Source organism: Schistocerca serialis, chromosome 4 (genome assembly GCF_023864345.2).
Source record: "Schistocerca serialis cubense isolate TAMUIC-IGC-003099 chromosome 4, iqSchSeri2.2, whole genome shotgun sequence".
In the NCBI taxonomy this organism is placed as follows: domain Eukaryota; kingdom Metazoa; phylum Arthropoda; class Insecta; order Orthoptera; family Acrididae; genus Schistocerca; species Schistocerca serialis.
Genome location: NC_064641.1, coordinates 348,464,445 through 348,490,429, shown reverse-complemented (window position 1 = coordinate 348,490,429; position 25,985 = coordinate 348,464,445). Strand labels below are relative to the sequence as shown.

General features: G+C 43.2%; 1 pseudogene; it reads right to left on the bottom strand.

Moving 5' to 3' along the window:
- Positions 1-1,754: 1,754 nt before the first annotated feature.
- LOC126474120 (venom carboxylesterase-6-like) overlaps positions 1,755-25,985 on the bottom strand; it is a 176,099-nt pseudogene continuing 151,868 nt past the window's right edge.

Here is a 25,985-nt window from a genome sequence, read left to right as displayed (position 1 = left end):
TTTTTCTACATTTAGACCTAATTGCCATTCATCACACTAACTGGACATTTTGTCTAAGTCGTCCTTGTACGGTCACTCATCGTCGACATCTTATCATACACCACAGCTTCATCAACAAACAACCATAGATTGCAGCCCACTCTGTCAGCCAAATCATTTATGTGTATAGAGAACAATGGTGACGTATCATACTTACCGCGTCACTACTGCCGTTACCCCTTTCTCTGATGAACGCTCGCAATCGAGGAGAACGTATTGAGTTCTATGAACCTCAAAAGTCTTCGAGCGAATCACATATCTTTGAACCTGTTGCATACGCTCGTACTTTTTTAACAGCCTGCAATGGCGCATCGTGCCAAACGCTTTCCGGAAATATGGAATCTGCCTATTGCTTTCATTCATAATTCGCAGTATATCATGTGAGAAAAGAGCGACCTGAGATTCTCACCAGCAATCCTTGTAAAAGAGTACTGATTCGCGGACATGATCATTTCGGTAGCAAACTGAAATTAGGGGTTTTGATCAGTAATTTTGCACGCCATTCTTTTGTCCTTCTTATGATGCGTTGTGCAACAACCCTTCCCCACCCCCCTCCGCCTCCGGGTGAATGGGCAGCCTGATCACTCAGATATACGGCCACGCGATAGAATTTCGTCCACAGTCGCCGCTGTTTCCCAAGGCGCGACCCAAGCGAGGCTGCGGCACCAGCGGCAACGGGATGGAGAGAAGTGTAGTCGAATTGAATCAGACTTTGAACTACTTAGGTATTTTACTACAAGAAGGAAATGACACGGTAATACTGTCGTGACTCCTCAACTTGATTATGAAGAGGGAGAAGATAAATAATATTTTTCTGGCACGTGACAGTTTGTAACATTTTGATTGACAGGCACCTTGTAAAAAACGACACCAAAATCATACTTTATTTTAGGTTAGTTTGAAAATATTTTGCACCTTACAGGAAAAAGTGCAACTTGTTTCAGAAATCCATCAGTTCAGCTGAAAAACTCACAGCGATGCTCAATTTTTGCTGTAATTAACAAATTTTGGTAAAAACTAGTAAAATAATTTTTCTCTTTGACACAGTACTAACATTTTAACAACACGTAACGTTTTAACACATCATGGAACGTTCAGTATTTCCTCAATTATTATTTAGAACGAATCTGTTCAGATGCTAATTGAACCCCTTCCTGCTACATCATGCCACATTTCTCCTTTAAGGTGCAAACTGTGAAACGTTTGGAAAATAGATATTTGTTAACACTCTTGCATATAATTTAGTTAATAACTTCTGCACAGTACTGAATCACTGTGGTAAAAGTCCTTACTTACTCTCCTACCATCGACAGGAACGAACACAGAGTCAACAGACTTTATTCATTAAAATGAAAACGTGCTTTTAAGAAACTTACAAAATGTAATGATAAATTAAACAACACTTTAATTTTATTTTAAAACGAAATACGTCATGACCCTAAGATAACCATTCTCAAATAATATCAATCTGAAACTTCCTGGCAGATTAAAACTGTGTGACGGACCGAGACTGCCACGAAGTTTCATATCAGCGCACACTCCGCTGCAGAGTGAAAATCTCATTCTGGAAACATGCCCCAGGCTGTGGCTAAGCCATGTCTCCGCAATATCCTTTCTCCCAGGAGTGCTAGTTCTGCAAGCCTCGCAGGAGAGCTTCTGTGAAGTTTCTAAAGAATCTAAAACATCTCACACACCAATCTATCATTTGAGCTATGTCTGGAATAAACATTTATTGCCTGCCTGAAGATACATAAGAAACAGTTCTGTACATTAGAATATTTCTTCATTTTAGTTCATTGCCATAAAACACAGTAATTTCTAAGGAATGGAAAGGCGAATTAGGAACGAAATATTTGTTTGCCGGTCAACAGGTATGTGAAATCCGGAACAGTCACATAATACATATCAAGTTGCATTAAAATGCTGTCTTCAAACACTTAGATTAACTTATCACTATCGTCCGTTTCACAGGTCTTCCTTAGTCACACGGCTGAGAACTTCCTCCCTAAGAGGCAGCGACTTCCAGAAGTTCACTCGCTCCTGGAACAGCCCCTTCTTCATTTCCAGCTTAGAGCCTATTTCCAGGTATTCCAGTTCACTATCTGAAGCTACTCTCGGCCAGGGTAGTGGCTCATCATTAGGTGTTGGATTCCTAAATATAGAAAAATTAACATTTATTTATTAACGACGCAAATCTATGAAAATACATGTATTTTCGCTAGACACCTTTTACTATCTGTAAAAAATTTAATATATTTTAGATTGGATTCCTCAGAATACCTTAGTTTTGGGGAATAGCTTTATGTCACAGTCCATTCCATAAAAAATAAAAATAAAAATGGAAGTCAAGTATCAGAAGACATGGGGAAGTCCTTAATTTTACTTCGTTTGCGTAAGAAAGAAAGATTTCAAAGCATAATTTGAAATGACTGTAGAAAAAGCAACGTCACGTGGCAGTATTTCCTTCGATTTCCATAGCTAGCCAATTTCAGTCCCTTGAAATACGCGCGTATCATCGTTCTCCGCCGTAGTGCCATGCGAACTTCTCCTACGACCATGAGTATCGATGGAGCTGGAACAGTGTTCTAGGTCCAAGCAGTAGAAACTGCCCGATGACAGCAACATGGGTAGCTAGATCGGCGTGTCCGAAACTCTTCCCCGTGTCATAATCCTCATTACCCACGATCAGCTGGTGGAAATACTGGCACCTCTCGTCGACTTATGGTGCCGGGACAGACGTCGCCCCAGGAATTACCTGCCTTACGAGTTGATTAAGGACTGGAGAAATTTTGCTCCCTCGCCAGACAGTGGCATCGGTATGGACGCATCTGGCGTAATAGATACTGTAACTTGATCGACTCGTATGTACTATCATCCTGCCGACCAGGAACACGAGAGTTAAATGGGAGGAGGCAACACCATTAAATCCAGGTTCTTCGGCGGTTCGACCATATCACTGCTATCTAGGAAGTATTACAATTCGCGCCATAACTGTCTCCTAACAATAATATCCATTCTTGTGTACTTGGGATTTTGTATTAATACACTCCTGGAAATTGAAATAAGAACACCGTGAATTCATTGTCCCAGGAAGGGGAAACTTTATTGACACATTCCTGGGGTCAGATACATCACATGATCACACTGACAGAACCACAGGCACATAGACACAGGCAACAGAGCATGCACAATGTCGGCACTAGTACAGTGTATATCCACCTTTCGCAGCAATGCAGGCTGCTATTCTCCCATGGAGACGATCGTAGAGATGCTGGACGTAGTCCTGTGGAACGGCTTGCCATGCCATTTCCACCTGGCGCCTCAGTTGGACCAGCGTTCGTGCTGGACGTGCAGACCGCGTGAGACGACGCTTCATCCAGTCCCAAACATGCTCAATGGGGGACAGATCCGGAGATCTTGCTGGCAAGGGTAGTTGACTTACACCTTCTAGAGCACGTTGGGTGGCACGGGATACATGCGGACGTGCATTGTCCTGTTGGAACAGCAAGTTCCCTTGCCGGTCTAGGAATGGTAGAACGATGGGTTCGATGACGGTTTGGATGTACCGTGCACTATTCAGTGTCCCCTCGACAATCACCAGTGGTGTACGGCCAGTGTAGGAGATCGCTCCCCACACCATGATGCCGGGTGTTGGCCCTGTGTGCCTCGGTCGTATGCAATCCTGATTGTGGCGCTCACCTGCACGGCGCCAAACTCGCATACGACCATCATTGGCACCAAGGCAGAAGCGACTCTCATCGCTGAAGACGACAGGTCTCCATTCGTCCCTCCATTCACGCCTGTCGCGACACCACTGGAGGCGGGCTGCACGATGTTGGGGCGTGAGCGGAAGACGGCCTAACGGTGTGCGGGACCGTAGCCCAGCTTCATGGAGACGGTTGCGAATGGTCCTCGCCGATACCCCAGGAGCAACAGTGTCCCTAATTTGCTGGGAAGTGGCGGTGCGGTCCCCTACGGCACTGCGTAGGATCCTACGGTCTTGGCGTGCATCCGTGCGTCGCTGCGGTCCGGTCCCAGGTCGACGGGCACGTGCACCTTCCGCCGACCACTGGCGACAACATCGATGTACTGTGGAGACCTCACGCCCCACGTGTTGAGCAATTCGGCGGTACGTCCACCCGGCCTCCCGCATGCCCACTATACGCCCTCGCTCAAAGTCCGTCAACTGCACATACGGTTCACGTCCACGCTGTCGCGGCATGCTACCAGTGTTAAAGACGGCGATGGAGATCCGTGTGCCACGGCAAACTGGCTGTCACTGACGGCGGCGGTGCACAAATGCTGCGCAGCTAGCGCCATTCGACGGCCAACACTGCGGTTCCTGGTGTGTCCGCTGTGCCGTGCGTGTGATCATTGCTTGTACAGCCCTCTCGCAGTGTCCGGAGCAAGTATGGTGGGTCTGACACACCGGTGTCAATGTGTTCTTTTTTCCATTTCCAGGAGTGTATAACTGTTTTGAGGTTTCGCTGTGGTCTTCGTCTCTTTCACTACGCACAGTATATGGAGTATCTGGAGGGATACTAAACATCCACTCGTAGTGCTCAGCTGCACTAAATACTAAATTACGTCAAATGGTATTATGGATTTATCTATTTTAGTCTTATTATTAATACCGATTTTCAGACTACTTTCGAAATTACTGTATTGAGTTCAATTGATTGCTGACGTTTACGTGCTGTAGTGCCAAAAGTAAATGTTGTCAGGCAAACTGTACGTGGTACAGATATGTTCAGTTAACAATCATTGCTCGTAGCTACACTCCTGGAAATGGAAAAAAGAACACATTGACACCGGTGTGTCATACCCACCATACTTGCTCCGGACACTGCGAGAGGGCTGTAGAAGCAATGATCACACGCACGGCACAGCGGACACACCAGGAACCGCAGTGTTCTTGTATGAATATCAAGAGTTCAGATGGAAACCCAGTTCTAAGCAAAGAAGGGAAAGCAGAAAGGTGGAAGGAGTATATAGAGGATCTATACAAGGGCGATGTACTTGAGGACAATATTATGGAAATGGAAGAGGATGTAGATGAAGATGAAATGGGAGATATGATACTGCGTGAAGAGTTTGACAGAGCACTGAAAGACCTGAGTCGAAACAAGGTCCCCGGAGTAGACAACATTCCATTGTAACTACTGACGGCCGTGGGAGAGCCAGTCCTGACAAAACTCTACCATCTGGTGAGCAAGATGTATGAAACAGGCGAAATACCCTCAGACTTCAAGAATAATATAATAATTCCAATCCCAAAGAAAGCAGGTGTTGACAGATGTGAAAATTACCGAACTATCAGCTTAATAAGTCACAGCCGCAAAATACTAACGCGAATTCTTTACAGACGAATGGAAAAACTAGTAGAAGCCAACCTCGGGGAAGATCAGTTTGGATTCCGTAGAAACACTGGAACACGTGAGGCAATACTGACCTTACGACTTATCTTAGAAGAAAGATTAAGGAAAGGCAAACCTACGTTTCTAGCATTTGTAGACTTAGAGAAAGCTTTTGACAATGTTGACTGGAATACTCTCTTTCAAATTCTGAAGGTGACAGGGGTAAAATACAGGGAGCGAAAGGCTATTTACAATTTGTACAGAAACCAGATGGTACTTATAAGAGTCGAGGGACATGAAAGGGAAGCAGTGGTTGGGAAGGGAGTAAGACAGGGTTGTAGCCTCTCCCCGATGTTGTTCAATCTGTATATTGAGCAAGCAGTAAAGGAAACAAAAGAAAAATTCGGAGTAGGTATTAAAATTCATGGAGAAGAAATAAAAACTTTGAGGTTCGCCGATGACATTGCAATTCTGTCAGAGACAGCAAAGGACTTGGAAGAGCAGTTGAATGGAATGGACAGTGTCTTGAAAGGAGGATATAAGATGAACATCAACAAAAGCAAAACAAGGATAATGGAATGTAGTCTAATTAAGTCGGGTGATGCTGAGGGAATTAGATTAGGAAATGAGGCACTTAAAGTAGTAAAGGAGTTTTGCTATTTGGGGAGCAAAATAACTGATGATGGTCGAAGTAGAGAGGATATAAAATGTAGGCTGGCAATGGCAAGGAAAGCGTTTCTGAAGAAGAGAAATTTGTTAACATCCAGTATTGATTTAAGCGTCAGGAAGTCATTTCTGAAAGTATTCGTATGGACTGTAGCCATGTATGGAAGTGAAACATGGACGATAAATAGTTTGGACAAGAAGAGAATAGAAGCTTTCGAAATGTGGTGCTACAGAAGAATGCTGAAGATTAGATGGGTAGATCACATAACTAATGAGGAAGTATTGAATAGGATTGGGGAGAAGAGAAGTTTGTGGCACAACTTGACCAGAAGAAGGGATCGGTTGGTAGGACATGTTCTGAGGCATCAAGGGATCACCAATTTAGTATTGGAGGGCAGCGTGGAGGGTAAAAATCGTAGAGGGAGACCAAGAGATGAATACACTAAGCAGATTCAGAAGGATGTAGGTTGCAGTAGGTACTGGGAGATGAAAAAGCTTGCACAGGATAGAGTAGCATGGAGAGCTGCATCAAACCAGTCTCAGGACTGAAGACCACAACAACAACAACAAGTTTATGCAATAATAATTATATTTAACATTTCGCAATGTTGACAGTAACTGATCCTCTGGGCCACCCCTTTCATAAGTACTGAAGCACAGTATTACCTTGTTGAATTAAATCACAGCAGTAGCTACGAGAAACTGCTCCCACTTCAAACTACATCGTATTTATACAATAATAATAGACTCTGAAATGCACGGCAGTCTCACGAAATTGTTCCAAATGATTCGAGAAACTGGGCATTCAACTATACCAGTACTTAGTTACGCGCTGATCAAAATCTAAATCTGAATACACTGATAATCCAGATCACTATCGCTGCCCACCGCAGCGTTGGAGGGCGCCTGGTGGCGGCTCGGGCACCTGACGCGGTAACGAAAGTATGTAAGTGGCGCAGACACGGCGGGGGAGCACCCTAGGAAAGACATGGGCTGCAGAAGCGGGAATCCATTGAGATGAGCGACTTTGAAAAAGGGCAGATTATTATTACGGAGAGCCTGTGAACAAGTATCTCGAAAACGGCAAAGCTGGTAGAATGTTCGCCTGCTACTGTCGTGAGCATGGACGGAAACAGGTAGAAGGCAGTGAAAGTACCGCTGGGAGTTAATGGTAGGACGTCCACGATTCTTCACAGAAAGCGGCGTTCGGAGGCTTGCCTGCTCTGTAAAGTAGCCGGCTGTGGTGGCCGTGGTTCTAGGCGCTACAGTCTGGAACAGCGCGACCGCTACGGTCGCAGGTTCGAATCTTGCCTCGGGCATGGATGTGTGTGATGTTCTTAGGTTAGTTAGGTTTAATTAGTTCTAAGTTCTGGGGACTGATGACCTTAGAAGTTAAGTCGCATAGTGCTCAGAGCCATTTTTTAAAGTAGGATAGATGATAATCAGTGACCCCTCCGCCGAAAAAGACAAGTCTGGTGCACCCACAAGTGTCTCGTAGCACACCGTTCATCGTACATTGTTGAATATGGTGCTCCGCAGCAGGCCACCCCTATGTGTTCGCATGTTGACTCGACTACATGGTTAATTACGCGTCAAGTGGGCACAAAACAATAGGGATTCGACCATCGACCAACGTAAACTTGTCGGCTCTTCGGGAGAATCACATTTTTTCTGCACTAGGTCGATAGTCGTCTCGACAAACGCCATCATCGAGGTGAATGGCAGTTCGAAACGTGCAGCGCTCTACGGACGCACGCTGGTGGGAGCAGTACTATACTACGGTAGACGTTCTCTTGCGCTTGTATGGGATCTGTGGCAGTAATCGAAGGCACGGTGACAACTACGAACCACGTGCATCCCTTCATACTTGGTGTCTTCCCCGACGGTGATGTCATCTTCCAGCAGTAAAACTTCTTTGTGTCTCTGAGTAAGAACCATGCTACAGAGATCTGAGGAGCGTTATAGTGATCTCACGTCGACGTCTCGGGGACCAAAGTCCCCTGATGTAAATCCTATGAAATCCATCAGGGAAGCAATCGGGCGCCATCATCATGTACGCAAATCAGTTGCCCGTTATTTACGCTAATTACATGACCTGTGCGCAGACATCTAACGCCACATAACTCCACAAACTTACCAGTAAACTGACGTTCCAAAGACGGACAAACAACCTATTAACCAGCTGGTCATATTGTTTTCGCTCATTAGTGTATATTTACGGTTTTTATCCCTATTTGATTCTATTTGCGTATTACTGTACACTAGCACCAGTCATTATATCATACGAAATAATAATAACAAAATGCAGATTTTTTCCTACTTTTCCTTAATTAACTGAAAACATTATTCTGCGAGAGATACAGGGTGTCTCAAACTTTAAGGGTCAAATTGAAACATGTGATAGTTGGTCTCCAACCGATTTCATTGAAGAGCCAAAGAAACTGGTAGACCTGTCTAACATCGTTTAGGGCCCCTGCAAGCAGTCAGAAGTGCCTCAACACGACGCGGCATGGACTCCACTAATGATGGCTAAAGTAGTACTGTAGGGAACTGACACCAAGAATTCTGCAGGGCTGTTCATAAATATGAGTACGAGGGGGTGGAGATCTCTTATGAACAGCACGTTGCAAGGCATCGCAGATATGCTCAGAAACGTTGATATCTGGGGAGTTTGTGGCCAGCGGAAGTGTTTAAACTCAGAAAGGTTCTGAACGTGTGGGGTGTCGCATTGTGCTGCTGGAATTGCCAAAGTTTGTCGGAATGCACAATGGACATGAATGGATGCAGGTGGTCAGACAGGATGCTTACGTACGTGTCACCTGTCAGAGTCGTATTTAGACGTTATCAGAGGTCCCATATCATGCCAATTGCACACGCCTCATACCATTACAGAGCTTCCACCAGCTTGAGCAGTCCCCTGCTGACATTCGATTTCCAAAGATACATGAGGTTTTCTCCATACCCGTACACGTCCATCCGTTCGATACAATTTGAGACGAGACTCGTCCGGCCAGGGAACATGTTCCCAGTCATCAACAGTCCAATGTCGGTGTTGACGGGCCCTGGCGAGGCGTAAGGCTTTGTGTCGTGCAGTCGTCAAGAGTGTACGAGTGGACCTTCGGCTCCGAAAGCCCACATCGATGATGTTTCGTTGAATGGTTCACACGCTGAGACTTGGGTCCAGCAGTGAAATCTGCAGCAGTTTGCGAAAGGGTTGCAGTTCTGTCACGTTGAACGATTCTGTTCACTCGTCGTTGGTTCCGTTCTTGCAGGATAATTTTCCGGCCGCAGCGATATCAGAGGTACGATGTATTACGGATTCATTGTACCCTCGTGAAATATACGTACCGAAAAATTCCCGCTTCATTACTACCTCGGTGATGCTGTGTCCCATTGTTCGTGCGCCGACAATAACAGCACGTTGAAACTCACGTAAATCTTGGTAATCTGCCATTGTAGCAGCAGTAACCGATATGACAACTGCGCCAGACACTTGTTGTCTGATACAGGCGTTGCCGACGGCAGCACCGTATTCTGACCATTTACAATATCAGTATTTGAATACGGATGCCTATACCAATTTCTTTGGCGCTTCAGTGTATTTTGAGATGGGGAACCAGTGGTCGGAAATGCATATTTATTTTGTTATTGGCGTACACAGCGTACGCCGCATAACAACAACGTAGCTGATAGAATATGTCCAAGGTGAAGACCGCCAGTCTAAATGCAGGCATGGCAATGACACATGAAGTTCTGCCGCATTCTCGCAAAGGTCACGTGTGTTTATTGTAGACTGGAACATGCAGTGGGTAATAAACGACACACACCTCTGACCACCTCTGTCTGCTAGGGCCCAGGCTGTGTTTAACACTCATCTAATTCGTGTGTTAGTATGATGTCTGCTAGGAGTAACTGATGTTTGTTTTCCTTATTTTGGTGCGCTTAATACGGTTTTAAATAATGTCTGCGGGAATGATTTTAGCATGATGTCTGCTGTGAGGAATTACTGTTCTTTTTGTGCTTAATACTCATCAGTTTTCTAGCAATAGAGGACACCGAAACATCCTGAAGAAGATCCCAGCAGAGGAGTCGAAACGTTGATTATTTTAGAAGGAAATATGACGTGGCCTAACAACCCAGAAGATTTTAACTTTAGTGGCAACGACCAGGAAAGCCTGCAGATTTACATAATACTCATATAATTCGTGTTCTAGTGTGATGTCTGCTGTCAGTAACTGATGTTTTTTATTTCGGTGTGCTTAATACACATGTGACATGGTGTTAGTACGGTGTCTGCCTAATGTTCTTCTTTTTGTGTTTAATGCACATGCAATTTGTTTATTAGTTTGATGTCCGTTAGGAGTAACTTCCTTTTTTTCTTGGTGTGCTTAGCGCTCATGCAGTTCATATGGCGTGGTGTTAGTATGATGTATTCTGGGAATAATTAATATTTTTTGTGCTTATTACTCAGGTAATGCATCTGTTAGCGTATTTTATGCTGAGAGTAACTGATCCTTTCACAGCGCACTTAATACTCATGTAATCTCTTTATACAAAAGGCAATGTCCTGACTCATCATTGCCCAGTGTAGACCGCTAAGGATAGGAACTTGAAATTGGGAGAGGCTGTTGATCTTATAATGTAGGCGTCGCTTAAGAAGGGATTCTACTAAATAGGGGATGACAAATTTTTTTTAAAAAAATGAGTCAGAAATGTTCGTTATTAATGCAGAAACTAGACCCACTTTTCGTTTGGTTTAGCAGTAGAAATACCTGTTTCAGCATTTTTGGTTAGAAATTTAACCCGTAGGGGGTTGAATAGGGGATTAAATGTTCTACGAATATATTTCATTGTGAAATCGTTTGTGAAAGATTAATTTTTCAAAATTGGTGTTCGGCTTCTTGGCTGAAAATAAAGCGATATTTGACTGTTTTTGGAAATTCAGCCCTCAAGGAGGTGAAATAGGGCTAGACTGATTCACTCACTCATCATCGCCAGTAGTCGGACTAAGAGAGCATCAGAAAATTTTGTTAGTGTGGGTTACACACATCAGAGGTAAGCATACATTCAGAGGCAAACCTACTGTTCTGCTACATGTCAGCCCTTAACCTATTGTTCACTTTTGACTGACAAATCCTTAACCTGTAGTTATACACTTCTTTACATCAAATTTCTTCCAAATTAATAAATCATCCCACCAATCCTGATGAGGTCACGAGTTTTCCCCAGCCACCACAAGGGTCGCTGCCATCCCCCCCCCCCCCCCCCAATCCCTGAAAAATCGCGGGAAATTGAAATTTTTGTAGGAAATTGAAAAATGGTGGGAAATTCAAATGTATTTGTGGAAATATCAAAAGTTGTGTGTTCATCATGACATTCAGGGGCACTCTGTCCTATTTCACAACACCAACATCAGAGAGTGCTGTTGACCCCCAGCCGCTCCCCACTCCACACTCCACACTCCCCACTCTGCACTCCCCACACCAAACTCCCATCTCCCCTCTGCCATCTCCTCATCCCTCCCCTCACATCATCAACACGAAATTGGTGGAAAGGAACTCAGTCTATGCTGGGCTGCTGGATAGGGTGGGCACAAGTCTTTATTTTGTATGTAGTGTGGTATATCGTTAATTTAAACTATTTGAGTTGCCATTGATCGAGCACTAGATGTAGCTCCATCCAGTTTTGTCAATAGCTCCTAGATCTGGAGTGAGTATTTTCACTACTAGTCCAGCACTGTAGCAGAGTTGCTACAGCCAATCTAGTCAATAGTCTAATATCTAAAGGATGGGAAATAATGGTAGGATAGCAAGCTATCACTTCTGGTAATCTACAAGTGAATAGATGCTGTTGAGAGGAACTCAAATATGGTTACTGATAATATTGGAACAGTGACCCATTGCCCCACTGTGCTGCTTCATCCTGCCACTATATACAGGACTCCTATAGCAACATCATTTGGAATGTGTGAGGTTACGGGCGAGTTGTGGCGCCCTAAAATTATTCTAAGTTCAGAGTTGGCGTGACCAAGCTGGGGCCTCTTGGTGGATCGTGGCCCGGCAGCACCACATTGTGCTGAACGTTAGCTTCGCAACCGCATGATGCTGCACAACGGCCGGTCCAACCACGTGGCTGGGAATTCCAGGGTGACTCTGTGTTGATGAAGGAGACTCACCGGGAGTGCCAAAGATGGCGGACTTTGTGAAACCATAATGGCAGACATTTCACAGTTCATATAGAAATTAATAGTAGCCACATGAATCATGATACCTCAAAGAGAAACATGTACATTACCATTATTTGTATGACGAGTCTAGCGGTGTAATAAGATTTTCAATAACTTTATTAGTTTAAAGTTTAGTATCTGACAATAAATTATACAAGTAACACCCAGCAACAAATTTCCAAAATCTAAACGGTTCTTCAGATTTTGCCGACCGACTTGTCTTTAGAAAGCTATTAGTGTAAACCAAAGTTGGTATAAATTACAGGCATGTAACTTGAATAGTACATGAGTTATTGGAGGTAAAGTGGCCAATTAGTATCGATCGCGTCAGGCCGTAAGTACTCCACAGCTACACGAAATAACGGTATCAGTATGCTTAAGGCGGCCGGAGTGTCCATGCGGTTCTAGGCGCTACAGTCTGGAACCGAGCGACCGCTACGGTCGCAGGTTCGAATCGTGCCTCGGGCATGGATGTGTGTGATGTCCTTAGGTTAGTTAGGTTTAATTAGTTCTAAGTTGTAGGCGACTGATGACCTCAGAAGTTAAGTCGCATAGTGCTCAGAGCCATTTGAACCATTTGAACCAGTATGCTTATAAATATATTTATTCGACTATATCTTTGTTTATATCCGATATATGCTATTCATGAAGAAATTAGTCAGTTATTTACTGTGTTTTAGAAAGCACAGAGATGTTAGGCTACTGGCCTACTTTTACTTGCTATTCCTTTGATATGTGTCTATTTAATTTGTTTATGTATTTAATAATGTGTGTTAGAGCGTGTTTATGGTCTAGCCATAGGAATATTTATGTAATTTCAAGTTATTTAAATGTAAATCAAGTATTTCGAATGTGTTTCAAAATGTTTGTGAGTGTGCGTTGGCTTGGAGACATGATGGAAGCGCTATCGCCGATCACAGCGCAGAGTTGTGGGCAGTGCAGCGAGAGGGACAGTCGCACAGGACACGGGGAGAGCGCAGGACGCGAAGCCGCGACGTACGGCCGCAGGAGAGACATGGAGAGTGTGGAGCGGTTTGTGCGTGGTCGCGGCATATAGAAATATTTCGGAGTGCCGACTTGTGCAGTTGTGAGATTTCCGTGGCTTCTACAGTGAAGATGTAGTATGCATTTAGAAGTGAATATCTTGTGAGCTATGTTGCTGTTCATAACTAATTACTTGCAGTAGGGATGTATTGTTTCCCTGTTATTCAAGTTATATATTATTTAATTGCTCGACCATCTACACCAATAAGTGTTTTGTAGAAATATACCACTTTCTCAAAAGTACTTCTACTATCGTACTTATCATTTAAAGTCGTTAAGATGGTAGCTGCAGATTTTATTTAATTGCAATCTTTCATTTATAAATTACTATGTTGCTTTAAAAATTCGCAATTGCCGAGTGATAGGAACCTTCGACCATTCAATGCATGTGTGTATTCAATTGTATACTGTAGACTTAGCAGTATTTAGCTTGTAATGCGGCATCTACGTATCGCAGGCCCTAGACAACGAAACCAGCCAAAACTTTTAATATTTCTCCACTCAGTCTGAGAGTACGTAGTTGAGAGCCACACCACCATCATCACATCATTTTATTTTCCTTGAAAGCGTGCAAATGAAACACAATTAAACTTTTTTACGAGTTGTAAGTTGCATCGTAGCCAACAGAAACATGGGAAAGATATTTTTATTAATCTATTGCTCCTCCAGTCTAGCCCAGCACCTGCTACCAAGTCAAGTGTGTTTTGTTCCTGAAGATTGGGCCCAATGAGAGACAGTGGCTAATGACAGCCCTCTTAAGCATCTACCTCCAGCCACTCGAGCACTCCTGCCACAAACTGTGGCACAGTGCTAGTGAAGCACCAGTGGCTTGGATGTATGCAGAAGTCCCACCCCTAACATAAACTCCTCAGTCTAAAAATCCGAAATGGGGATGTTGTTTTTTGTCAATACATCTCAAATTTCTCATGCAAAATGTAGTGCCTTCCTCGTATATGATTTGTTTTGGGAGATAGAAGAAATCCGACCTTACACGCATTTACCCATCACTAAAGTATCGTTACTAGTTGCAAAAATCCTGTGCAACACTATAATGTAGGCTGTGTGTCCTCTAAGTATTCTCATATCAGGTAGAAAAATTTCTGCCACGTCTTACATCCTAGGAATAGAATATTAAACGCATTTTTGGCTCATGATGGAGTGCTAAGAGCGTGCTCTACTTCCATCACAGAATGCCTTCTCACATTGAACTCTGTTAAAGTAAACAAATGTCTCATCACATATGAAGTCCCTCAAGGTGACGGCCCAAAGATGTAAATATCAGGTTTATACTACATATCACTTTATAAATTCGATAATATAACAGATTTCATGACAAAGATCATCTCTCCCTGTGTAGGTGGGAGATTGAAATTCTGTTAAAAGATCTTGCCACAAGAAAAGGGCCGGCCGAAGTGGCCGTGCGGTTCTAGGCGCTGCAGTCTGGAACCGCGAGACCACTACGGTCGCAGGTTCGAATCCTGCTTCGGGCATGGATGTGTGTGTTGTCCTTAGGTTAGTTAGGTTTAACTAGTTCTAAGTTCTAGGGGACTAATAACCTCAGAAGTTGAGTCCCATAGTGCTCAGAGCCATTTGAACCATTTTTTGAACAAGAAAAGGCTCCTGATTACCTTTGAGACTCTTGAATCATACCTGAGGTACTCTCACCCTTGCTCCCATCCATCTGGCAGCACATTGTTAATATCAATTTGATAGCCTTGTTAGTTATAGTGATCATGAGGGTCCCTTTGAATGGTGAGTAATTTATTTTCCTGCAGTCTGATTACATTGGCGAGGTAAAGGTTACAGATGCCTCTGTGACATCTTTGTAGGCTTCCCACAGGCTAGGTAGTCACTTCCTGTGATACCAAAATGTGTGGTAACCATTGACAGATAGCTGAAGGTATCCAATGCTGACTGTCTCTTGCTTGCCTTTTGTGCTGTTGGAAGTAAGTCACTTAGAATTTGGACATACATCTCATGAGATAATCCTGTCCACGTATGGTAGGGGTGTAGGATGTTTCATTCTCTTCTCCTCCCTCAGGATGCCCCCACCACCAGACTGCCTGTGAACAACTGCCACCACGTCGCAAACCTCTGCCTGCATGTCAGGGCTGTGCCACTCCTGTCTAAAAATCTGCCACTCGCCATTCCACATAGCTGTTAATGATTCCAGACTTGCAAAAGTTATCCTACGCTTCAAAGAACTACGAGTATTAGGCTCTTAAATGTCACAAGGGTAAATATCGGGATAAATATCAGGATGTTGAACAATATGCTTTCCCTCATTCCTCCTGTAAATCGAAACATTCTGAGATGTGTTTTTGAAACTCCCCAGAATGACTGCTGCAATGAGCAATAACAAAATACCTGTCTACTGGTCACCACATCCCTAACATGTGGGAGATGGGGGAGGGGAGATGGAATGGGAGAGGCCAACAGCACCCTCTGGTGGTGCTGTTGTGATATAGATCAGCTGGTCTATGAACTTCAAGGTAAATTCACAAAATCTGATATTCCCAAATATAAACTTGCCCGAATTTCCCACCAATTTTCAATTTCTCGCCAAAATTTCAATTTCCCGCCATTTTCAGCAGGTAGGGAAGGGTCCCACCTGGCGGCTGATGAAAACCCATGGTGTCATCTGGGGATGGGGGTTATTAATTAATTAATACAACATCAATTTGATGTAAAGTGGTGTATAACAATAGGTTAAGGACCTGTCAGTGCAAAGAAAACAAGCTGATGTGGGTGGCAACCTGCATGAACAAAATGTGGTGCTGCTCTCTTTGTCCCACCACTATCGCACAGCCCAAACTGCTAAGGACAGAAACTTGAAAATTGGAGAGGGTGTGGATCTTATAATGTAGGCATCGTTTAAAAAGGGTATCTTTCAAAATTTCACTGATAAGGAGGGTGAAATAGGGGATGAAAGATTTCGAAAACACGTTGCTATTAAGGCAATTTTGGAAACAGGAGTTCGAAAATTATTTGGTTTCTCATTCAGAAATAATATGTGTTTCAGAGTTTTTGGAAATTCAAGCATGAAGTGACTAATATAGTGAGTAAATGTTTTAAGTAAATCACTATTAAAGAACTACTAAAGCGTTTTTAAAGCTATATCTTCGAAAAGTGGTTTTCTCTGCTAGAAATAAAAAATACATGTTTCACTATTTCACTATTTTAGGAAATTCAGTCTTTCATGTGGCGAAAGAGAGGATGAACATTTTTAAGAAAATATTTCGTTACATAAAATCTTTTAAAGCTATGTATATGAAAATTGGCATTTCACTTCTCGGTTACATATAAGCAAATATTAATTATTAGAGCACGGAAGTTTCTATGGAAATATCACAACAAGAACGCAAATGGCACGTTTAACAAAAACTTTGGACTTCATCTGTCAAATCGCTTTTTCGTCTGAACTACTTTCAGAAAAGAAAAGTTCAGAAGCTGTTGCAATTTATGAACAATACAAAAATTCCATTACAGAGAAACAAAAGAAAAGGAAATCTGTTGGGCCATACAGTCTAAGCATGTGAAGCAGCGTCCGCTATGATAGTTCCTTATGATTTCAGAGTGTTCTTGCCAAAACGAAACGCTGTGTTACAGCACGTACAGCTGACGTCGAAATAAATGTCTTTAGCTCTGCGGTAGAGGATGCTGAAAAAGCAGAGAAGTTAGAAATTGCATATGACGTAACAGACTCACCCCGTTGTAGCGAAGTTTACCCATAGTTTGGTCATCGTTCTTGCTATCTGCATATCCTTATCAGGTCTCTCACCACTTACGGGAGAGTAACTGTTGTTCGAAAACAAGTAGAACAAATCATCTGTATGACAAACACCTGTAAAATACGTATTATGTTAAGCAAACGTATTAATATCTTTAAAGAAATATGAGTTTCCATTCGTACACCAAAACTGTTCTGTATATGTTATCTATGCAGCCGACATAAAATAGTACACCTAATCTGATAACACTTTGTTTTATATCAGCCTCTGCATGTCATGAACGTTGTTTTACGTTCAGACAGTTCACTTTTATGAATGTAAGATGTTTCATCTCACAAATGTAAGAGCTTGAGTACAAAGCAGAAAAACGTCAATATTCTGAGACTTATTTTACACTATTCGTTATTTCATTACAGAAGAAGAGAATTTTTAACGTAATCTTACCTAGATCTTCATCTTCACCTCCGAGTTTTTTCGACATACTATATTTCCCTTTGTACGACAGTAAATAGTAGTACATAGGTACTGTGTCCTTGTGCTTCCTAACCATTTCATCTGTGTTCCAGTTAACTAAACCATCAGAGTATAGCTGCAAGAGAATAATGAAAAAGTAACAACAGATTATTCCTTGTGCAGCTAATGGCGCATTGTAGGGCAAGTTACACAACTGCAGTAGCGATTTGTAAACAATGTAATCGCGCCAGCTGCACACAAATGCTTTTAATTACCAAAACTGGTTTCGCCCCCCAAGTGCTATTGTCGAGATAGCACACAGACAACGACAGCAACTAAAGAAAATGGTTCAAATGGCTCTGAGCACTATGGGACTTAACATCTATGGTCATCAGTCCCCTAGAACTTAGAACTACTTAAACCTAACTAACCTAAGGACATCACACACATCCACGCCCGACGCAGGATTCGAACCTGCGACCGTAGCCACTAAAAGAAAAATAAAGGTGCAGCTGGTGTTTTTAATTTAATTGCAAATCTTAGTAAAGTAAAATTTCTGTTTGCTTTTTTATTTAGCAGCCTTTTATTGAGGTATTACAGGCAAATGTTATACTACCACTTTCTAAACCTGTTCATGCAACAAATGGGTTTCAGGATTAAGACTGCTCACAAATTTTTGAGAGAGACGAAATAGGCTGGATTGTAGATAGTCCATCCAGGCAGAGAGATGGTGGATCTCCTTTTACTTTAGATGTGAATACAAATAGTTTATTATTGGAAGGTAAGCAGCAATTATGAATAATGTAAAATAGAAACACCACGTATTTCATAGAGATAAAGGTATAGTCTATGAGCTCAGAATACCACTGAACTCATGTGTTAAGTCAAAAAGTAATGTCATTTTTATATGTTGAACTATTGCTGATGACAATCTTAAATAAAATTAAAAAATTATAGGTTTTTCCACAAATTTTCATCTGTTACCATCAGCCAATGAAGAAGAATTCCAAGGGGCTGTGGTAAAGTAACCTATCAGTTCTTACAGGGTGAAAGTTATTGAACTATAAGAAAAAATATAAATTAGTTACAAACTACGGCGTACACACACTTTATTCAACATGTAAAGTCACTACAGGTATTCGGGTTTATTGGCGACATTGTGGCGCAGGTGAACAGTGAAATTCTGCATGACCCGCTGAAGTGTCAGACGATCGATGCTATCGATGACCTTCTGAATGACTGTTTCCAGCTCAGCGATGGTTTTGGGGTTATTGTTGTACACGTTACCTTTAATACAGCCTCACAAAAAGGAGTGGCATGTGTTCAGATCCAGAGAATATGGCGGCCAAACGAGGCCCACGACAAAGGCTTCTGGGTATCCCAGAGCCAGAATGCGATTCCCAAAGTGCTCCTCCAGGTCATCAAATATTGTCCTGCTTCGATGGGATGGAGGTCCGTCTTGCATGAACCACATCTTGACGAAATCAGAGCCACTTTAGATAACGGGAATGAAATCATCTTCCAGAATCTTCACCGTGCTATCAAAGAATATCTACCCGATTATCTCGTGACTGGATGTTGCACACCACACAGTCACCCACCGAGGACGAGGAGACTTCTCGATCGGAAAAATTGGAAACCTGTAGTATGGTCTTATGGGACCAAACTGCTGAAGTCATCGGTCCCTAAGCTTACGCACTAATCTACCTTGAACTAAGTTACGCTAAGGACAACACACACACCCATGCCAGAGAGAGGACTCGAACCTCCGACGGGGGAGTACGAGCGGACTGTGACAAGACGCCTGATACCGTTCGGATACCCCGCGAGGCCTCTCGATCACGAAATGCGGATTCTCAGTCCGCCAAACGCCCCAATTTTGCTTATTGACGAACCCATCAGAATGAAAGTAGGCTTTGCCGCTAAACCAAACCATAATACACATACTAATTCCCATCATGCCCCGCGGCCAACCGTGCAGTTTGAACGTCCTAACGCAAATGGTTCAGAAGTTTTGATAATTTTATTTCGCTCAGTTCAATAATTGTCACCCTCTAAGTATCAAGTGAACGAACAACAAATGAATGTAACAAAGCCACAAAGAGTTAAACTAGTCTGCATGGGTTAGCATGTGAGCCGGGTTACAATAGGGAGGGCGTATTATCACAGAACAGTATTGTTGCACCACAAAGTGGTGTACTTGGAGCGTCTGGGAAACATTAACATTTCACAATGGGCCACTTTAGCGGGACGACCAGAACGTTACTAGATCTTGGGCTACTTGCTGATAACAACCAGAATTGCGCTACGACGCCAAAATTGTTACTTCAAGTTGTCGCCAAGTAAGGCGACCAGAGATGTAAAAATATAAACACAGAAGAAGTACAATGTCACTGTAGCTTTCAAGGCCCCATTGTTTCACATTAGAGCCATGGACTCATTGTGACCTAAGTTACAAGAACCGGTGCAGTAGCAAAAGAAGTACACCCAAAGCCAGGATAAATACGACTAATTTTTAGTCAATGTATCGCAGAGTGCTCGTCTCGAGTAGGGACCTTCATCGGTCCGTGAGTCAATAGAAATGAAACTTAAAACACCTGCAGCCGTCTACTTTGCATTTAATTTATCTATTCGACCAGTTTCGGTCTTCCATTACACCATCATAAGGCACATTGACCTACGTAAATTGGGAGGAATCCAATCTCGCCTGCAGTCATATCAGGAGCCAGTATTAAATAAATGATGTCTGTAGATCTCTGGTTTACATGACCTGTCATTTTGTTCATAAACCGACTGTCAGGACGACATTACAGCTGCATTTGTCCTGATAGTCGACGGCTGGTGAAAGAAGTGACAGTGTCTTGTAAGCCAGAGATCTATGGACATCTGTTATTTAATGCTGGCTCCTCTTACGACTGCAAACGAGATTGGATTCCTCCCAATCTACGTTGCACAGGCGGCCTGAATATGGTGTAATGGAACACAGAAAACTGCTGGATTAATAAATTAAATGCCCGAGAGACGGCTGCGGTGTTTTAAATTTAATTTCATACTGAACAACGGAAGTCCCTGTAACCATATGCTTAAAGGATGGACATACAAAAACACGAGTCAGTACGTCTACGCGTAAGTGAATCTACGAGTCTAAATAGATCAGCCAATCACCCTCTTCAGTCTCTGACGCTGGTGGATGTGGCACTACCGGGGCCAAAGCGTGATGGAGTGAACTATGCGCTCTCCAACCGGTAGGCCACCTGGACTGCCTACCCCATCTGCTGCCGCCTTCCACCCCTGTCAGTCTGTGGTTCCTTTCCCAGAATATGCAGCCAGTCGTCCGCCATTGCTCACGCGGGCAAGCTTCTTGCTGCCAGCGTCTGCTCTGTGCAGACTGCTGTTCGGAGCTGCCACTTCGGCACGGGATCGCTAGTGGGAGACGTCGGCTTTCCTCGGTCGGCACTCTTAGCGACTTCTACTTGTCACAGGTGGCACTGTGTACTTTACATGTTGCTTTAGCTGCTATTACCACATGCCGAGTGCTCAAGGCGGTGTCTTCTTTAATAGGGTATTCCCTGTTTATGTCCTATGGGCACTGGTATCCTGGGGCAATGACACCTCAGATGTACTTTGCGTAATAAATCAATGAAATTCCAATGCTGTTTCTCTGAAGTCTCAACGGGCATCTAATAGGCTCCCACTCACTATTCCGCCTCAACCCATGGCTTTGGTGGTGGTATTCTGACAACAGTTCTTCAGTCTACCAAGTTCTGCCACCCACCACAGCAGCAAATTAATTGGCCGTTAAGTACATTTAATTGTTAAACTTTCAGATTAAAACAAAAGTATGGCTTTTCTGTACTAATTAACTGCTGACGATAATGGTTTACCCCGACTGCATCAATGAATTAAGTTTCACAAAATGAAAGAGGGCGTTATACAGGTATTTTGGTTGCAGTGTGGACATCTCCATGAAATAGTGTGAATGTAAATTTAAATCCTTGATAGCGAGCTCTTACAGAATCTGGAGGTATGATATTAAATATTAACATACATTCACTTTTGTCTACAAAAAATTATAATATTTTTTAACGTGAAATAAATGAGCAGAAGGAGGCTGATTGAGACACTAGCACAAATGTGTAAGTTGAGGCGCTAAAAGATATGACATGGATGGAATTAGACTATGCTAAGGATCAGACAGGAATTTCAAAGCTGACCCGTGTGCACTCAGTATTGGGGCCGCTTGCATACGTCGATAGCAGCTATTCATGGCAGATGTTTCTGACCAGTTGCTGGGTAACCGAAGGATGCTTTGTCGCCAGGGCCAGGGAGGTGACGTAAGCAGCAGTATAAGAACGTTCGCAGGATACGTTGAGAGCCTTGCTTGTCGGCGAAACTGTGTGTAGCTCGGGGTCCGCTGTTGCTGCAGAAGTGTTGAGATCCCTGTGGGCTGAACATCGCGTGAAATCGGGAGCCTGGCTTGGGATGTGTGTTGTTGGCACCAAGACGCTGCTGGAATTCAGTCAGCCACTCAACCATCTGTAGGAAGCAAACCTGGCGTTGGAATCCACCTCCTATCAGGATTATGGATTTTGTGGTTAGCGCCCATTTCCAGCTACGGACAGCAAGGCATCATGGTTATCTTTCTAGTTCGCAAGTGACTTTTCCAGTGGGTGACCAGGGATACTTTGTGGTGTGAATACGCTTTTTGTTTCTGTAGCGGACTATCTCTAGCCGTTTTGTGCACATTTCGCGACATTTGACGAATATGGGCTACTCATTAAATTTACTACTGAAAATTTAGGTATTCTATTATCACAGTGTTGAGTGTCGTTGCTAGAAATGTCTGTACCAGCTAGGCCTTTATATTATCTAGGGAGCTGAAGTAGGGGATCATGGATTTTCCGGACTGAATTCGTTACTGCGCTCGTGCACTGGATGACTTTCAATACAATAAGAAAATCTCGATATAATGTGGACATGAACATTGTGGAAGGTGAGTGTGAGTGGCAAGTGGATGTTGATCGTTTCTTCGGAGCAAATCACAAAGCAGCCACGGTTGTACCATTACTAGGAATCGTCAGTAAAGAGCCGAAACGAAGTGGAATGAAAACAATAGATTCGAGCGAACCGTGGTTCAATTTATAGGCCGGCCATCCACTTTGAAGTTATATGGTTTCCTTACATCGCTCAAGACGAATCCCCGGGACGACGCACACAGCTTTCTCTGTTCAAAATCTGAAGCCAATGCGTAGTACACACCACTCGAGGCTCGCTTCTGGACTCAAATGCAACGTCAGCACTTCCACTCCGGTAGCATTGCCTCCCTTGTAAACCATAAGAGTTTTAAAATATTAGATTTTTCGCAGAGGTATGACACTAATATGAACAGAATCACTGAACCGAACTGAAGAATTTCTCTCGCGCTTATTCTTGCGCTGGCATACCGTTAAAGAGAACAAGAGAGACGCTTCGTCTACATCTACAGCTACATGGATACTCTGCAAATCACATTTAAGTGCCTGGCAGAGGATTCATCGAACCACCTTCACAATTCTCTATTATTCCAATCTCGTATGGCGCGGAAAGAATGAACACCTATATCTTTCTGTACGAGCTCTGATTTCCCTTATTTTATCGTGGTGATCGTTCCTCCCTATGCAGGTCGGACTCAACAAAATATTTTCGCATTCGGAGGAGAAAGTTGGTGATTGGAATTTTGTGAGAAGATTCCGTCGCAACGAAAAACGCCTTTCTTTTAACGATTTCCAGGCCAGATCCTTATCATTTCTGTGACACTCTCTCTGTGACTCTCTCTCTCACGATAATACAAAACGTGCTGCCTTTCTTTGAACTTTTTCGATGTACTCCGTCAGTCCTATCTGGTAAGGATCCCACGCCGTGCAGCCGTATTCTAAAAGAGGACGGACAAGCATTGTGTAGTCTCCTTAGTAGGTCAGTTACATTTTCTAAGTGTCCTGCCAATAAAACGCAGTCTTTGGTTAGCCTTCCCCACAACATTTTCTATGTGTCCCTTCCAGTTTAATTTGTTGGTAATTGTAATACCTAGATATTTAGTTGAATTTACGGCTTTCAGATTAGAGTGATTTATCGTGTAACCGAAGTTTAACGAGTTCCTTTTAGCACTCATGTGGATGACCTCACACTTTTCGTTATTCAGGGTCAAATGCCACTTTTCGCACCATTCAGATATTTTTTCTAAATCGTTTTGGAGTTTGTTTTGATCTTCTGATGCCTTTATTAGTCGATAAACGACAGCGTCATCTGCAAACAACCGAAGACGGCTGCTAAGATTGTCTCCCAAATCGTTTATATAGATAACGAATAGCAAAGGGGAACGCCAGAAATAACGTCTGTTTCACTCGATGACTTTGCGTCAATTACTATTAACTGTGACCTCTCTGACAGTAAATCACAAATCTTGTCGCATAACTGAGACGATATTCCATAAGCACGCAATTTCACTACGAGCCGCTTGTGCGGTACAGCGTCAAAAGCCTTCTGGAAATCAAGAAATAAGGAATCTATCTGAAATCCCTTGTCAATAGCACTCAAAACTTCATGTGAATAAAGAACTAGTTGTGTTTCACAGGAACGATGTTTTCTAAACCCATGTTGACTGTGTGTCAATAGAGAGTTTTCTTCGAAGTAATTCATAATGTTCGAACACAATATACGTTCTAAAATCCTGCTACATATCGACGTTAACCATATGGGCCTGTAATTTAGTGGATTACTCATACTACCTTTCTTGAATATTGGTGTGACCTGTGCACCTTTCCAGTCTTTGGGTACGGATCTTTCGTCGAGCGAACGGTTGTATCTGATTGTTTAGTATGGAGATAATGCATCAGCATACTCCGAAAGGAACCTAATTGGTATACAGTCGGGACCAGAAGACTTGCTTTTATTAAGTGATTTAAGTTGCTTCACTATTCCGAGGATATTTACTTCTACGTTACTCATATTGGCAACTGTTCTTGATTCGAATTCTGGAGTATTTACTTCGTCTTCTTTTGTGAAGGCATTTCGGAAGACTGTGTTTTGTAACTCTGCTTGTGCAGCACTGTCTTCGATAGCATCTCCATTGCTATCGCGCAGAGAAGGCATTGATTGTTTCTTGCCGCTAACATACTTCACATACGACCAGAATCTCTTTGGATTTTCTGCCAGGTTTCGAGACAACGTTTCGTTGTGGAAACTGTTATAAACATCTCGCATTGAAGTCCGCGCTAAATTTCGAGCTTCTGTAAAAGATCGCCAATCTTGGGATTTTTTCGTCTGTTTAAATTTGGCATGTTTGTTTCGTTGTTTCTGCAACAGTGTTCTAACCCGTTTTGTGTACCAAGGAGGATCAGCTCCGTCGTTTTTTTAATTTATTTGGTATAATTCTCTCAATTGCTGCCGATACTGTGTCTTTGAATGTAAGCCACATTTGGTCTACACTTACATTATTTATTTGGAATGAGTGGAGATTATCTCTTCGTAAGGCGTCAAGTGAATGACCTCTACCAATACTAACTCACAGGAAGTATCTACTTCAATTTCGCGACAAGTTAAACTACTTCTCCAATCATGTTTAGCCTAGCCTTTCGGAACACCGTTAGGTTCTTCGCAAAAATTTCGGCTGAGCTTATATCCGGCTTTGGCCAGATTTCAGTGCCTATAAAGATTTGAGCATCAGTGCTTTCTATTAGAGCTTGGAGCTCTGGTACTTTCCCAACTCAACTATGACAATTTACAACTGTTTTATCAATGGTTCCTGCATCTACGTTCTTCTTGTGTTCAGCATGCTCCCTTTGTGACTGAAGCCCTTCTTGTGTTTTCCCGAGACCCTCTAACCTAAAAAACCGCCCAGTCCACGCCACACAGCCCCTGCTACTCGTGTAGCCGCCTCCTGCTTACAGTGGACGCCTGACATGTTCAGCGGAACCTGAAACCCAACCTCCCTTTTGCGCAAGTCGAGGAATCTGCACCCTACACAGTCGCAGAACCGTCTGAGCCTCTGATTCAGACTCTCCACTCGCCTCTGTACCAGAGGTGCGCAGTCGGTCCTGTCGACTACACTGCAAATGGTCAGCTCTGCTTTCATCTTGCAAGCAGGACTGGCAGCCTTTACCACTTCTGTTAGCCGCTCGAAACCAGAGAGAATTTCTTCTGATCCAAAGAGACACACGTAGTTGGTACCGACGTGAGCAACCACCTGCAGCTGGATGCACCCTGTGCCCTTCATGGCATCCGGGAGGACCCTTTCCACATCTGGAATGATTCCACCCTGTATGCACACGGAGTGCACATTGGTTTTCTAACCCTTCTTGCCAGCCAAGTCCCTAAGGGGCCCCATAACGCGCTTAACGTTGGAGCTCCCAACTACCAATAATCCCACCCTCTGCGTTTGCCCGGGTCTTGCAGGTAAGACAGCACCTGGAACCTGTTTGTCAGACAAACCGG